Below are 15829 nucleotides of genomic sequence, written 5' to 3' on the forward strand. Positions count from 1 at the left end.
CAGAAAACACAAAGAGACAATAAAATTAACTTACTAAATTTAATCTTGAAAAGGGATACTGCTGGCAAGTACACTCCAATCGCTGATGTTTCTTGGTTTCCATCAAAGCCAAGATTTAGTACAAGTCATATTCTGAAGTTTTATGAGTGAGTGGCTCAAAACAGTTTTTTAATCCACTGGGTTTGTTTACAGCATAAACAAAACCAGGGACATTAACAACTGGTACCACTTACACTACCTATTCAGAATGTGACTTGACTGCATCAACAATGTCCACTTCTCTCTTGGGCCATGTTCATTATATTCAACTGAAAAATACAAAATTAGGGGAAAAAAACAATATAATAACCTAGCACTGCCCATCATATTCAATTCAGAAATAGAAAATACAAATAGACAGTAAAATTACTTTACTATCTTTAATCTTGAAAAGGGATACTGCTGGCAAGTACACTTCAATCGCTGATGTTTCTTGGTTTCCATCAAAGCCAAGATTTAGTACAAGTCATATTCTGAAGTTTTATGGGTGAGTGGCTCAAAACAGATTTTTAATCCACTGGGTTTGTTTACAGCATAAACAAAACCAGGGACATTAACAACTGGTACCACTTACACTACCTATTCAGAAGGTGACTTGACTGCATCAACAATGTCCACTTCTCTCTTGGGCCATTCTCATTATATCCAACTGAAAAATACAATATAAGAAAAAAATTATAATAACCTAGCACTGCCCCTCATATTCAATTCAGAAACCGAAATTTACAAAGAGAAAATGAAATTTACTTACTATCTTTAATCTTGAAAAGGGATACTGCTGGCAAGTACACTTCAATCGCTGATGTTTCTTGGTTTCCATCAAAGCCAAGATTTAGTACAAGTCATATTCTGAAGTTTTATGAGTGAGTGGCTCAAAACAGTTTTTTAATCCACTGGGTTTGTTTACAACATAAACAAAACCAGGGACATTCACAACTGGTACCACTTACACTACCTATTCAGAATGTGACTTGACTGCATCAACAATGTCCACTTCTCTCTTGGGCCATGCTCATTATATCCAACTGAAAAATTCAAAATTAGGGAAAAAACAATATAATAACCTAGCACTGCCCATCATATTCAATTCAGAAAAAGAAAATACAAAGAGACAATAAAATTAACTTACTAAATTTAATCTTGAAAAGGGATACTGCTGGCAAGTACACTCCAATCGCTGATGTTTCTTGGTTTCCATCAAAGCCAAGATTTAGTACAAGTCATATTCTGAAGTTTTATGAGTGAGTGGCTCAAAACAGTTTTTTAATCCACTGGGTTTGTTTACAGCATAAACAAAACCAGGGACATTAACAACTGGTACCACTTACACTACCTATTCAGAATGTGACTTGACTGCATCAACAATGTCCACTTCTCTCTTGGGCCATGCTCATTATATTCAACTAAAAAGTACAAAATTCAAAATTAGGGAAAAAACAATATAATAACCTAGCACTGCCCATCATATTCAATTCAGAAATAGAAAATACAAAGAGACAGTAAAATTACTTTACTATCTTTAATCTTGAAAAGGGATACTGCTGGCAAGTACACTTCAATCGCTGATGTTTCTTGGTTTCCATCAAAGCCAAGATTTAGTACAAGTCATATTCTGAAGTTTTATGAGTGAGTGGCTCAAAACAGTTGTTTAATCCACTGGGTTTGTTTACAGCATAAACAAAACCAGGGACATTAACAACTGGTACCACTTACACTACCTATTCAGAATGTGACTTGACTGCATCAACAATGTCCACTTCTCTCTTGGGCCATGCTCATTATATCCAACTGAAAAATTCAAAATTAGGGAAAAAACAATATAATAACCTAGCACTGCCCATCATATTCAATTCAGAAACGGAAAATACAAAGACACAATAAAATTAACTTACTATCTTTAATCTTGAAAAGGGATACTGCTGGCAAGTACACTTCAATCGCTGATGTTTCTTGGTTTCCATCAAAGCCAAGATTTAGTACAAGTCATATTCTGAAGTTTTATGAGTGAGTGGCTCAGAACAGTTTTTAATCCACTGGGTTTGTTTACAACATAAACAGAACCAGGGACATTCACAACTGGTACCACTTACACTACCTATTCAGAATGTGACTTGACTGCATCAACAATGTCCACTTCTCTCTTGGGCCATGCTCATTATATCCAACTGAAAAATTCAAAATTAGGGAAAAAACAATATAATAACCTAGCACTGCCCATCATATTCAATTCAGAAAAAGAAAATACAAAGAGACAATAAAATTAACTTCCTAACTTTAATCTTGAAAAGGGATACTGCTGGCTAGTACACTTCAATCGCTGATGTTTCTTGGTTTCCATCAAAGCCAAGATTTAGTACAAGTCATATTCTGAAGTTTTATGAGTGAGTGGCTCAAAACAGTTTTTTAATCCACTGGGTTTGTTTACAACATTAACAAAACCAGGGACATTAACAACTGGTACCACTTACACTACCTATTCAGAATGTGACTTGACTGCATCAACAATGTCCACTTCTCTCTTGGGCCATGCTCATGATATCCAACTGAAAAATTCAAAATTAGGGAAAAAACAATATAATAACCTAGCACTGCCCATCATATTCAATTCAGAAAAAGAAAATACAAAGAGACAATAAAATTAACTTCCTAACTTTAATCTTGAAAAGGGATACTGCTGGCAAGTACACTTCAATCGCTGATGTTTCTTGGTTTCCATCAAAGCCAAGATTTAGTACAAGTCATATTCTGAAGTTTTATGAGTGAGTGGCTCAAAACAGTTTTTTAATCCACTGGGTTTGTTTACAACATAAACAAAACCAGGGACATTAACAACTGGTACCACTTACACTACCTATTCAGAATGTGACTTGACTGCATCAACAATGTCCACTTCTCTCTTGGGCCATGCTCATTATGTCCAACTGAAAAATTCAAAATTAGGGAAAAAACAATATAATAACCTAGCACTGCCAACCATATTCAATTCAGAAAAAGAAAATACAAAGAGACAATAAAATTAACTTACTAACTTTAACCTTGAAACGGGATACTGCTGGCTAGTACACTTCAATCGCTGATGTTTCTTGGTTTCCATCAAAGCCAAGATTTAGTACAAGTTATATTCTGAAGTTTTATGAGTGAGTGGCTCAAAACAGTTTTTTAATCCACTGGGTTTGTTTACAGCATAAACAAAACCAGGGACATTCACAACTGGTACCACTTACACTACCTATTCAGAATGTGACTTGACTGCATCAACAATGTCCACTTCTCTCTTGGGCCATGCTCATTATATCCAACTGAAAAATTCAAAATTAGGGAAAAAACAATATAATAACCTAGCACTGCCCATCATATTCAATTCAGAAACGGAAAATACAAAGACACAATAAAATTAACTTACTATCTTTAATCTTGAAAAGGGATACTGCTGGCAAGTACACTTCAATCGCTGATGTTTCTTTGTTTCCATCAAAATCAAGATTAAGTACAAGTCATATTCTGAAGTTTTATGGGTGAGTGGCTCAAACCAGTTTTTAATCCACTGGGGTTGTTTACAGCATAAACAAAACCAGGGACATTAGCAACTGGTACCACTAACACTACCTATTCAGAATGTGACTTGACTGCATCAACAATCTCCACTTCTCTCTTGGGCAATGCTCATTATATTCAACTGAAAATACAAAATTAGAAATAGACAATATGATAAATTTGCAACCTTGACTCCTTGTACAGTTGGCAAGAAGACTTTAACTGCTTTTGTTTCTTGGCTTCCATCAAAGTTAAGATTTAGTACAAGTCACATTCTGAAGTTTTATGAGTGAGTGGCTCAAAACAGTTTTTAATCCATTGGGTTTGTTTACAGCATTTACCAAACCAGGGAAATTTGCAACTGGTACCACTTACACTACCTCTTTGGCAGTGTCATCATATTCAATTCAAACAAAATTACAAAGAGACAATAAAATTAACGTACTGTTTTAAAACAGGGTACTGCTGGCAAGTACACTGCAATCGCTGTTGTCTCTTGGTTTCCATCAAAGCCGATATTTAGTACAAGTCACATTCTGAAGTTTTTTGAGTGAGTGGCTCAAAACAGTTTTTTAATCCACTGGGTTTGTTTAAAGCATAAACAAAACCAGGGACATTAGCAACTGGTACCACTAACACTACCTATTCAGAATGTGACTTGAGTACACCAACAATGTCCATTTCTCTCTTGGGCCATGTTCATTGTGTTCAACTGAAAAATACAAAATTAGGGAAAAAAACAATATAATAAGCTAGTACCGCCCAATATCTTCAATTCAGAAACAGAAAATTACAAAGAGACAATAAAATTAACTTACTATCTTTACTCTTGAAACGGTATAATGCTGGCAAGTACACTTCAATCGCTGATGTTTCTTGGTTTCCATGAAAGCCAAGATTTAGTACAATCATATTCTGAAGTTTTTTTGAGTGAGTGGCTTAAAACAGTTTTTTTAATCCACTGGGTTTGTTTACAGCATAAACAAAACCAGGGACATCCACAACTGGTACCACTTACACTACCTATTCAGAATGTGACTTGACTGCATCAACAATGTCCACTTCTCTCTTGGGCCATGTTCATGATATTGTACTAAAAAATACAAAATAAGAAAAAAAAACAATATAATAACCTAGCACCGCCCCTCATATTCAATTCAGATACAGAAAACACAAAGAGACAATAAAATTAACTTACTAAATTTAATCTTGAAAAGGGATACTGCTGGCAAGTACACTCCAATCGCTGATGTTTCTTGGTTTCCATCAAAGCCAAGATTTAGTACAAGTCATATTCTGAAGTTTTATGAGTGAGTGGCTCAAAACAGTTTTTTAATCCACTGGGTTTGTTTACAGCATAAACAAAACCAGGGACATTAACAACTGGTACCACTTACACTACCTATTCAGAATGTGACTTGACTGCATCAACAATGTCCACTTCTCTCTTGGCCCATGCTCATTATATTCAACTGAAAAATACAAAATAAGAAAAAAAACAATATAATAACCTAGCACTGCCCATCATATTCAATTCAGAAATAGAAAATGAGACAATAAAATTAACTTACTAAATTTAATCTTGAAAAGGGATACTGCTGGCAAGTACACTCCAATCGCTGATGTTTCTTGGTTTCCATCAAAGCCAAGATTTAGTACAAGTCATATTCTGAAGTTTTATGAGTGAGTGGCTCAAAACAGTTTTTTTAATCCACTGGGTTTGTTTACAGCATAAACAAAACCAGGGACATTAACAACTGGTACCACTCACACTACCTATTCAAAATGTGACTTGACTGCATCAACAATGTCCACTTCTCTCTTGGCTTCAATCTGTTTAATGCTTGCAAGTAGCCTTTAATTAATGTTGTTTCTATCACAACCAAGAGAACGCCCATTCCTGGCTAAAATATTGCTGACTCGGCATTTAACAATAATCAATTAGTTAGAACCAAGATTTAGTATAAGTCACATTCTGAAGTTTTATGAGTTGGTGGTTTAAAACATTTTATCCACTAAGTTTTAGTACACCATAGACAAAAGCACGGATATCAGTAGCCGGTGCCATTTCCTTTTCCCATTTTTGGTTAATCTCGCAAATGGAAACATGTTTTTTTTTAAGTACAGTGGCGTGCCAAAAGTGAAGATAATTTTATTTTTTCTCTATATATTTCATTGAAAACAACATTTTATAAAATCATAGGTAAATGGTCAATTTTTGTCCAAATTTAATTATTTATTTCAGTACTTAATCCAGAAAATGTGTAGTTATCTTTCTTTAAAAGATCATTACACCTTTAAATATGTAGTAAAATATAGTTCATCACTAAACATCAGTTCTAAAATTCAAGATCAATGTTGACTATATTGTGAGTATATGACTTAAAAATTCATGTCACACTAAAATTACAATATATTTAAATTATCAACGCTTATCAGATAAAAACTTGTTTTTTTTTAACTACAACAATGTCTTGGATTATCAAGAAATTTTTGATAAAATCTGTCAAGAAATGTTGTCATACCAGTGATTTTACAAAATATTGTTTTCAATGAAATATATAAAGAAAAAATAAAATTATCTTCACTTTTGGCACACAACTGTATATACATTTTACAATCTGGACATTTTAAACATCATTCCAGCAGTGATATTTTAGTCCATAAATAGTATCGTCTGTTTATACATGTGTAATGCAAAAAAAAAAAAAAAAAATTCTAATTCAACTATGTGTGTAATAAACAAAAACAAAAAAAAAAACAAAAAAAAACAAACAAAAAAAAAACCAACAACAACAAATCCAACAGTTATTCTAAAGTGTATCGTGATATGATTTTCTCTTAAGGTTTCGGAGTTTTGTAGCTGCAGAAATATGGCGTTATGGTTTTATGTATTAGTATTTGACCATAACTGGTCTAATATATAAAACCATAACGCTACAGTTCTGCAGCTAGGAGTTTGGATACTGTGAGTCATTTCATGGCAATACATTCAGACTCCTCTGAAAACCAGTTTTCTGTATGTAAACAATACATGAAATTTTGATGATTTCCTGTGTTATGTTGAATAAAAATTATAAAAATAAAAAATGAACACTGATATAAAACGCATTATTATATCTCAAACCTGTTGTTCTCTTTCATGTTCCTATTTTCAAACATCTCCTTCTTTCCGTGCATCCGTAGCCTTCGCGGCCTACAACTCCTGTGAAGTCATGGTAACAGTATCCGGGTTATTTCTATAAGTAACGGTCGGAGCGGATACGGTATAATGATAATCCGGAATTTTAAAAGAGATATTTTTAGAAAAAAAATCATCAAAAAATAATGATAACCAATAAAATATAGATTTAAGCAACTGATTAAATATTAAAAATATTTGCCTTAAAAAACGTAATTAGGTTGATAGAGTAGCTGCGAGTTTGACTAGTCTAGTTCAACATGTTCATCAACTTATTTCCCATTCTCTATCCAGAGTTGTCGTTCCCGCTATGCTCCCAACCGTCGAAACCTCATCTACAGAGAGACTGTGAGCAAACGAACTCTGGCGGAAGTTTGTACTCCCAACATGTGAGAGTAGCGGAAGACAACTCTGGATAGAGAATCTTGTCAAACCTGATCTGTATATGATGTTGACTTAATTAACTTCCTTTTTGTGCGTCATACTTTTGTTTGCCCCACCTGCATGATTGGTTTACTATGGTTGGCTCACATGTTGGGAGCGTAGCCTCACCGTCCGCACGCTTTCACGCTCCGTATCTCTCTGTTGACATATGGGATCTACTTCCTTGGTAACCGATTCTCATTCGGTACTAAGGCTAACTACCTCCTTCATAGACGATTTATGCCCCTTTGTATATTTTCTGTTGGCCGATCTAAACACTGTTTATACACAAAAATGACGAAATAGACCTTTACACAGAATTTATTTCTGTGTATTAGAAAAAACAGAAAGGGGTGTCGTTCGGTATTAATTTAGATTAATCAATAATTTTATTTAAGTTATATTAGCTTGGCTTTCTTTGAAGTGAAAGAAAGCCAAGCTAAGTACTATAACTTATTTAAAATTATTTTTCTCTTCAGCAAATGAATTACAATATACGCACTTTGTATTTTGGGTTTTGTTTCCAGTATGCTCTTAGTGGCGAATATGCACATTAAACTGTTAATAAGTCATTTGATTTTAAATATTTATATATGATAATACATAATTTAATTTTTTTAAGAAGGTGACATTTATACAAATGTGTTTTAAACCTGTTCATCATTTGAACGACCCGGTGTATCTATTCCTATTTCTACCTATAATAAAATCTGGTTTTGACAGATTTAAAAATGGTACATGTACTTTATAAGTCTTCATTTGCAGCCCTCCACCATCTCTGCTAGCCCAGGGGTTCCGAGATTTCGGATCGGAAATCCTTGGCTAGCGAAGATGCCCTCCATCAACAAATGGTGGTGTACCGATATGAGTGAAAAACTCTCAAAAGGAACAAGGCAAAACAAGATGTATTTGTGAAATACAATCAGCAATGGCGAAGGTTGAAGTTTAGCAAATGAAAGTCGAACTCCAAGGTCAAGGTCAAAATTGTTGGTATCATAAAGAAAGTCTTGTCACAAGAAATACACCTATGAAATGAGCATGAAAGCCCTAGATCTCACTGTTAAAAAGTTAGGGCCAAGGTTTAAGTTTTTACATAGTGCGTCAATCTCTTAGGTCAAGGTTAAAATTGTTGGTATCAAATGAAAGGGCTTAATTGTCGCAAGAAATACATCTGCAAAATATGAAAGCCCTAGTTCTCACTGTTCAAATTATGACCAAGTTTAAAGTTTTTACTACAGTACCAATCAGATCCAACCTGACACAAAGCAGTCCCAGAGCACTCTCGAGACTGCTTTCTGGGACTGCTTTAGCTAAATCTCCCTTAGAATAAAGACAAAAAGATCCGACTACAAAGAAAGGAATACTAAGTATAACTGTGACCCGGTGCCACTAAATAACAAACATTGTACAAGAAGCAGCATAGGAGTATTACCAGGGGAATTTAGTTTAACGTAGGCTTCAAGCAGCAGGGATCACGCACCAAAAAGTGACGTGAGAATCTCCATTGATGTCATGAATGTCAAGATAGGTGCAACTAACTCGAAGAAAGAATTCATTATTGACAACTAAATAGGGCTTTGAAAACGAGGAGTTGTTCACATACTTTGTGAATTCATTGACCCTGTGAAAGGGGGACGTGTTTTACGGCATAAAAACATCCAGAGACTTGGGTTTCCCCTGATGGAAAAATAAAACAGGAACAAGAAGTTCGTCATTATCTCTAGAAAGTAAAGAGACAGCCTCCATGACGACAACATATCAAGAAAGGGAGCTGATGTACATTTAAAGTACTGTGAACGTCAAAGTTAAGTTGAAAGATTTCAAGAAATCCTGTGATTTGCCACACACAAGGTTCAACGTCCTTAGAGTGAAGGAAGATATCAGTCATCACACTGAAAAATAAACTTCAAGCCTAAAACAACGTCTATCAAGAAACACATCCTGGAAATGGAAAACAATTGCAGGGACACGTGTGATGAAATTCTAAGGAAAGAGAAAAATAAGACAGAAAATGGTTTTTTGGTGGTGCATAGAAAGTAACTTCTTTAGAAGCCGACTAATTTATTGGCTGCAAGGATAGGCAAAAGAAACAAGATATACATATTTGCTTAAATTAAAAAATATATTAAAAAAGTGCAGGGAGAGATCTTGACCATATACTAGGAACAGACTAAGTCAATATTTTAAGTTTTAGTATGATCTTTTTTTAACGAATTTGTTTTAAAAATTTATTTTACACTTAATTAAACGTGGGCAAATGGTAAAATTTGGTTTGATTGAAGTCTAAGGTAGTGGTGTTGGGGCCCGGGCTTCGTGTGACAGCATCACTAGAGCCTTGGCTGGGAAGAGACAACCAAAGATCAAAATTTATGGAGAGAACTTATATAGGCAGTGCCTGATGTCCAATCCTATCATGTTTATTCATAATAAAATATCGTTTAAATTTCAACAGATCAAACCAGTAAATGACAAAGCATCCATCACAAAGAAGACCAAAAAAATTTACCTCAACCATTTCAGACAATTCCTCAACCGACCACCAACTGCAAGAAACCAAATATATGAGACTCCGATAAGACAATGATCACCGGACTTCCCATAAGAACTGAGACCATTTTAAAAGTTCCGAAGAAACTGAGGATTAGAAAGACAGTAAGGCCTGATGGAATTTCTTCAGTAGCAGAAGGTCTTAACAGAAGGGAGGATACCAGCCGATTGGAATTAAGGAAATCTAGTAAAGAAAAAAGTCATGGAACAAGGCGAGAGCTGGCCAGTCTTGTCTACACTATTTATATACTAGAAATTACAGCGTTTTATCCAAAAGTATTAAAAAATACGTTTTAATCTAGTGTATTTGTAATTTTACTCATTTCACGTGCACGCACATGCGTGCATGTGCATGTCGACCATATCTTCTTGTAGGAGTCTGTTATGTTTGTCTATGTTCTAAATCCCATCCTGTTTGGTTGAAAAACGAGGAAGTTATAGCCATTTTAAGTTTAAGCCAATCAGATTGCAGCGCACGTGTATGCGCATGTTTTCATGACAACTGTTATATATCATATTGTAGGACATCCTAATGCATGATTATGTTTAAAATTTTTAAACATTTCGTCAAAAATTAAAAAAAGATATTGCGATTTTTGTTTCAGCGAATCACAGCAAAGCACACGTGCATGCATGTGCATGACGACCATACCTCCTTGTGGGAGTCCATTATGTTTGTCTATGTTCTAAATCCCATACTGTTTCGTTGAAAAACAAGGGAGTTATTGCCATTTAAAGTTTAAGCCAATCAGATTGCAGCGCACGTGCATGCGCGTGCTTACATGACAATTGTTATATATCATATTGTAGTACATCCTAAAGTATGCCTATATTCTAAATTTCATATCATTTCGTCAAAAAACAGAAAAGATATTGATATTTTTGTTGCAGCCAATCAGTGCGAAGCGCACGTGCATGCGCTTGAGTTCGTGCTAATTTGACAGTGTCACATTATCTACACTATGTATATATCCTTATTAAATGAGTTTTAAAATATTTCATCAAAAAATGTTTAAGTTATGGCTATATAAAGTATATCCGTCATTTCACTCATTTCACGCGCCCGCACGTGCATGCGTATGCGCGCAAAATAACCTTCGTGTTGCACACCTACACTATACACCTATTAACCCTAAAAAGGTTTTAGCTCAGTTGGGTGAACGGTTTCTGAGAACACTCGCGGACAAAAAAAGTACCGGAGAACAAAGAAGAAAAAAAAGTCCGTCCGATTCTTAATAAGATGAGATAAGATTTTGATTGAGAATTTCATTCTAAAATAATGATAAAGATTGTGAAGAAAAACAATTTTGCCTCCATAGTCTGTAAACAGACATTGAACATTAAGACTTAAAAATTTGACTTTTGGCCCCTCACGGCCCCTAATATTAGGAATAAACCCTTTTTTCTTCATATCATCTTAAAGCTCCCATGATTTTGAACATTTTTTGTTCAACAACTATTCAGAGATTCTCTTTCGTTTTCGAGTTATTTGCAAAATAAATATTTAGGGGCCAACCCTTTAACTCCTTAAAGGGGACGTATAGCGAAAAATTAAACGTTGCATATTGTTTAGAACATTATTTTCAACATCTTTTGTTCAATATTATTTATCAAAATATTTCTCTCTTTTGAGATATAAAACGTCAAAGATTTAGCATTCTGGCCCCTTATGGCCCCTTTTTATGCACCATACGACATTCAAATTATAATATATAGTTGTAGACTGTTGAGATAAACATTTTTGCTTCAGTAATTACTAACAAAATATTGACGGCTAAAGAGTTATCGAAAAATGACTTTTGGCCCATCTCGGCCCCTAATTTGGGTGCCCAGCCCCTTTTTCTTGATCTCATCTTAAAGCTCTCAGGATTTTGAACACTTTTTGTTCAACAACTATTCAGAGATTCTTTTTTGTTTTTGAGTTATTTACAAAAGAAATATTTAGGGGCCAACCCTTCAACTCCTTAAAGGGGACATATAGCAAAAATTGAAAGGTTGCATATTGTTTAGAACATTATTTTGAACATCTTTTGTTCAATATTACGTATCAAAATATTTCCCTCTTTTGAGATATAAAGCGTCAAAGATTTAGCATTCTAGCCCCTTGTGGCCCCTTATTATGCACCATAGGACATTCAAATTATAATATATAGTTGTAGATTGTTGAGATAAACATTTTTGCTTCAGTAATTACTAACAAAATACTGACTGCTAAAGAGTTATCGATTAAAGACTTTTAGCCCCTACTCAGCCCTTGATTTTAAAATGTACACAGCCCTTTTCTTGATCTCATCTTGAAGCTCTCAGGATTTTCTGAACCCTTTTTGTTCAACAACTATTCAGAGATTCTCTTTCGCTTTCGAGTTATTTGCAAAAGAAATATTTAGGGGCCAACCCTTCAACTCCTTAAAGGGGACGTATAGCGAAAAACTAAAGGTTGCATATTGTTCAGAACATTATTTTGAACATCTTTTGTTCAATATTACTTATCAAAATATTTCCCTCTTTTGAGATATAAAGCGTCAAAAATTTAGCATTATGGCCCCTTATGGCCCCTTATTATGCACCATACAACACTCAAATTGTAATATATAGTTGTAGATTGTTGAGATAAACATTTTTGCTTCAGTAATTAATAACAAAATATTGACTGTTAAAGAGTTATCGAATAAATACTTTTGGCTCCTCTCAGCCCCTAATGTGATGAGTCAGCACTTTTTTCTTGATATCATATTAAAGATCTTTTCATTTTGCACAAATATTGCTCAGTATGTTTTAACAAAATAATTATACTTTAAAAGATATGATGGAAAATGTCTCAAAATTTCAGTCATGATTCATGTCTTAATTTTTTGACCCCTACCGAGCTTCCATACTAAGCACTTCCGGAATATTTGAAAGTATAGGTGCAAAACTATAATATGTTGTCTATCAGTCCTAAAAGGACAGCATTCTAGCTTTTATCGCTTAGTTTTTGTCCGGACAAAATGGTCACTAAAAATTCGATTAAAGGGCGATAACTTCCTGACTCGAAGTGAATTTTCAAAAATTAAAAAAAATGAATAAGGTTAACATTATTATAGATCATCTCTGAAATTTTCAAGGAAATCGACCAAACCGTCTCTGAGAAATCGTCTGCACAAAAATGTGTAAAGAAAAAAATAATAATAACTAGATACGATCTCGTTGTGAACAACGAGTGGGTCTTCCGTCCGATTCTTGATGAAATGATAGATAAGATTTTGAATGAGATTTTCACTCTAAAGTAATGATTTTCCATAATCGGTAAAAAGACATTGAACAATAAAGACTTCTAAAAATCGACTTTTTGGCCCCTTATGGCCCCTAATATTAGGGATCAGCCCTTTTTCTTCAAAACATTTTAAAACTCTTAGGATTATGAACACTTTTTGTTCAACAACTATTCAGATATTCTTTTTCGTTTTTGAGTTATTCGCAAAAGAAATATTTTTGTTCATACGCTTGAACTCCTGAATGGGGACGTTTAGCAAAAAATGAAAGGTTGCATATTGTTTAGAACATGATTTTGAACATCTTTTGTTCAATATTACTTGTCAAAATATTTCTCACTTTCGAGATACAAAGCATCAAAGATTTAGCATTCTGGCCCCTTGTGGCCCCTAATTATGTAATGTACGACATTAAAATTATAATATATAGTTTTAGATTGTTGAAAAACATTTTTGCTTCAGTATTGTATAACAAAATATTAACTGCTAAAGAGTTATCGATTAAAGGCTTTTGGCCCTTCTCAGTCCTCAAATTGGAGTACCCAGCCCCTTTTTCTGGATTTCATCTTAAAGCTCTCAGGATTTTGAACATTTTTTGTTCAACAACTATTCAGAGATTCTTTTTTGTTTTCGAGTTATTTGCAAAAAAAATATTAAGGGGCCAACCCCTTTTAACTCCCCAATGGGGACGTTTCAAAAAAAGAAAAGGGTTCATATTGTTCAGAACATGATTTTGAACATCTTTTGTTCAATATTACTTTAAAAATTTTCATTTCAATATAAAGCGTCAAAACTAGCCCCCTGGCCCCCTTTTCCCTTTATTATGTAATAACATATTAAAAACCAAATATGCAGTTGTGGTTTAAATAAAAATTTTTTCTTTAGTAATGTATAACAAAATATTGACTGTTAAAGAGTTATCGAAAAAAGACTTTAAGCCCCTCGGCCCCAATTTAGTACCCAGCCCCTTTTTTTGGGTTTATCTTAAAACTCTAGGATTTTGAACACTTTTTGTTAACAAATTTTAGAGATTCTTTTTTGTTTTCAGTTTTTTGCAAAAAAAATATTAAAGGGGGCCCAAACCCTTCAACTCCCTAATGGGGAGTTTAGAAAAAATGAAAGGTTGCATATTGTTAGAACATGATTTTAACATTTTTTTAACTTTCTTTAAAAATTTTTTTTGAATATAAAGCGTCAAAGATTTAGCCCTTGGCCCCTTTTGGGGCCCCCTTTTATGTAATGTAGATTTAAAATTATAATAGACAGTTGTAGATAGTTAAAATAAACATTTTTGCTTCATTAATGTATAACAAATTCTTGACTGTTAAAGAGTTATGAAAAAAGACTTTTAGCCCCTTTAGGCCCCTAATTTGAGTACCCAGCCCCTTTTTCCCGGATTTCATTTTAAAACCCTTTAAAATTTTGAATACTTTTTGTTCAAAAATATTCAGAGATTTTTTTTGTTTTTGAGTTATTTGCAAAAAAAATATTAAGGGGCCAACCCCTTTAACTCCCTAATGGGGACGTTTAGCAAAAAATGAAAGGTTGTATTTTCAGAACATGATTTTGAACATCTTTTGTTCAATATTATTGTCAAAATATTTCTCACTTTCGAGATATAAAGCGTAAAGATTTATCATTTTGGCCCCTTGTGACCCCAATTATGTAATACTATATTAAAAACATAATATACCGTTTAGATTGTTGAGATAAACATTTTTGCTTCATTAATGTATAACAAAATATTGACTATAAAAAAGTAATCGAAAAAATACTTTTACCCCTTTTGGCCTTAAAAAGATAGTAGCACTTTTTTTTCAAATCATATGAAAGACTTTTCATTCTGCACAAATATTGTTCAGTATGTTCTTACAAAATATTTATACTTTAAAAGATATGATGCAAAATGTCTCCAAAAATCACTTTTGATTCGTGTCCTAAATTTTGACCCCTACCGAGCTTCCATTATAGGTACTTCCGGAAACTACCCAAAACTCCCAGTAACATGGGGACATGTCCTCTATCATCACTGAAAATTTCAGCGCTCTAGCTCAAGTCGTTTCTGAGATCAATGACGGACAAAGGTGCTAATTTTAATAAAAGGGCAAATTACCGGAAGTGATTTTTAAAAAATCCAAAAAATGGTATAAATTTCAGATGATCCTGCACAACCCTAAAATTTGAAGCAAATCCGTCGAGCCATCTCAAAAATCTTCTGCACAAAATTTGTGCAGAGAAAAAGAATAATAATAATAAGAAAATTGAAAAAGAAACATAAGAATAATAGAAGGGCTTCCGCTGGAGACGGAAGACCCTAATAATAATAATAATAAGAAACCGAGTAAAAAAAAATGTTCCCAAAATGTTTGGGGAACATAATTAGATGATGTGATAAAACTGATACACACACTAAAGTGTTTGCCTCTAAATACACTCTGTTAATTCTGGATTGACCAAGTGTTTTGGAAAAAAAAAACTTATTTTCTATCCCAATTCCACCCCCCAGTTTAAAGCAATATGAGCTGCATTTTTGAAAATTTTATTTGCTGTTAAAATGTTTTATGACAAATATGTATGTAACTTAAACCTTTATGACCAAAGCAGAAGAAAGACTTCTATGTACAATCCAATATACAGTTTTATATAAGAAATCATAATTGTACAGGACAAAAATAATGTAATTTTGATTCAATCGAAGCTTATGAATAGGTCTTCCATCGCAAATATGAACAACAGAAGTTTTTTAATGTTATTTTTTTTCTGTCATTGAAATAGTTATATACAATTTTAAACAAAAAATTTTCCCACATCAAAGTTGCATCATATTGCTTTAAATGAAACAGCTTCAGGAAAA

At 33.7% G+C, this 15829-nt stretch overlaps 1 long non-coding RNA gene across 1 annotated transcript; it reads right to left on the reverse strand.

Annotated features, from left to right (window-relative positions):
* Window positions 1-1240: 1240 nt before the first annotated feature.
* LOC134276753 (uncharacterized) lies at window positions 1241-2048 on the reverse strand. The gene is made up of 3 exons (XR_009994111.1): window positions 1932-2048; window positions 1554-1827; window positions 1241-1442 (listed from the first exon to the last, which is right to left on the reverse strand). It is a non-coding gene; the product is annotated as an uncharacterized LOC134276753 (long non-coding RNA).
* Window positions 2049-15829: the final 13781 nt, after the last annotated feature.

Source organism: Saccostrea cucullata, unplaced genomic scaffold, assembly GCF_032062105.1.
Source record: "Saccostrea cucullata isolate Sc308-1 unplaced genomic scaffold, CSIRO_AGI_Scuc_v1 ctg6959, whole genome shotgun sequence".
Taxonomy (NCBI): Eukaryota; Metazoa; Mollusca; class Bivalvia; order Ostreida; family Ostreidae; genus Saccostrea; species Saccostrea cuccullata.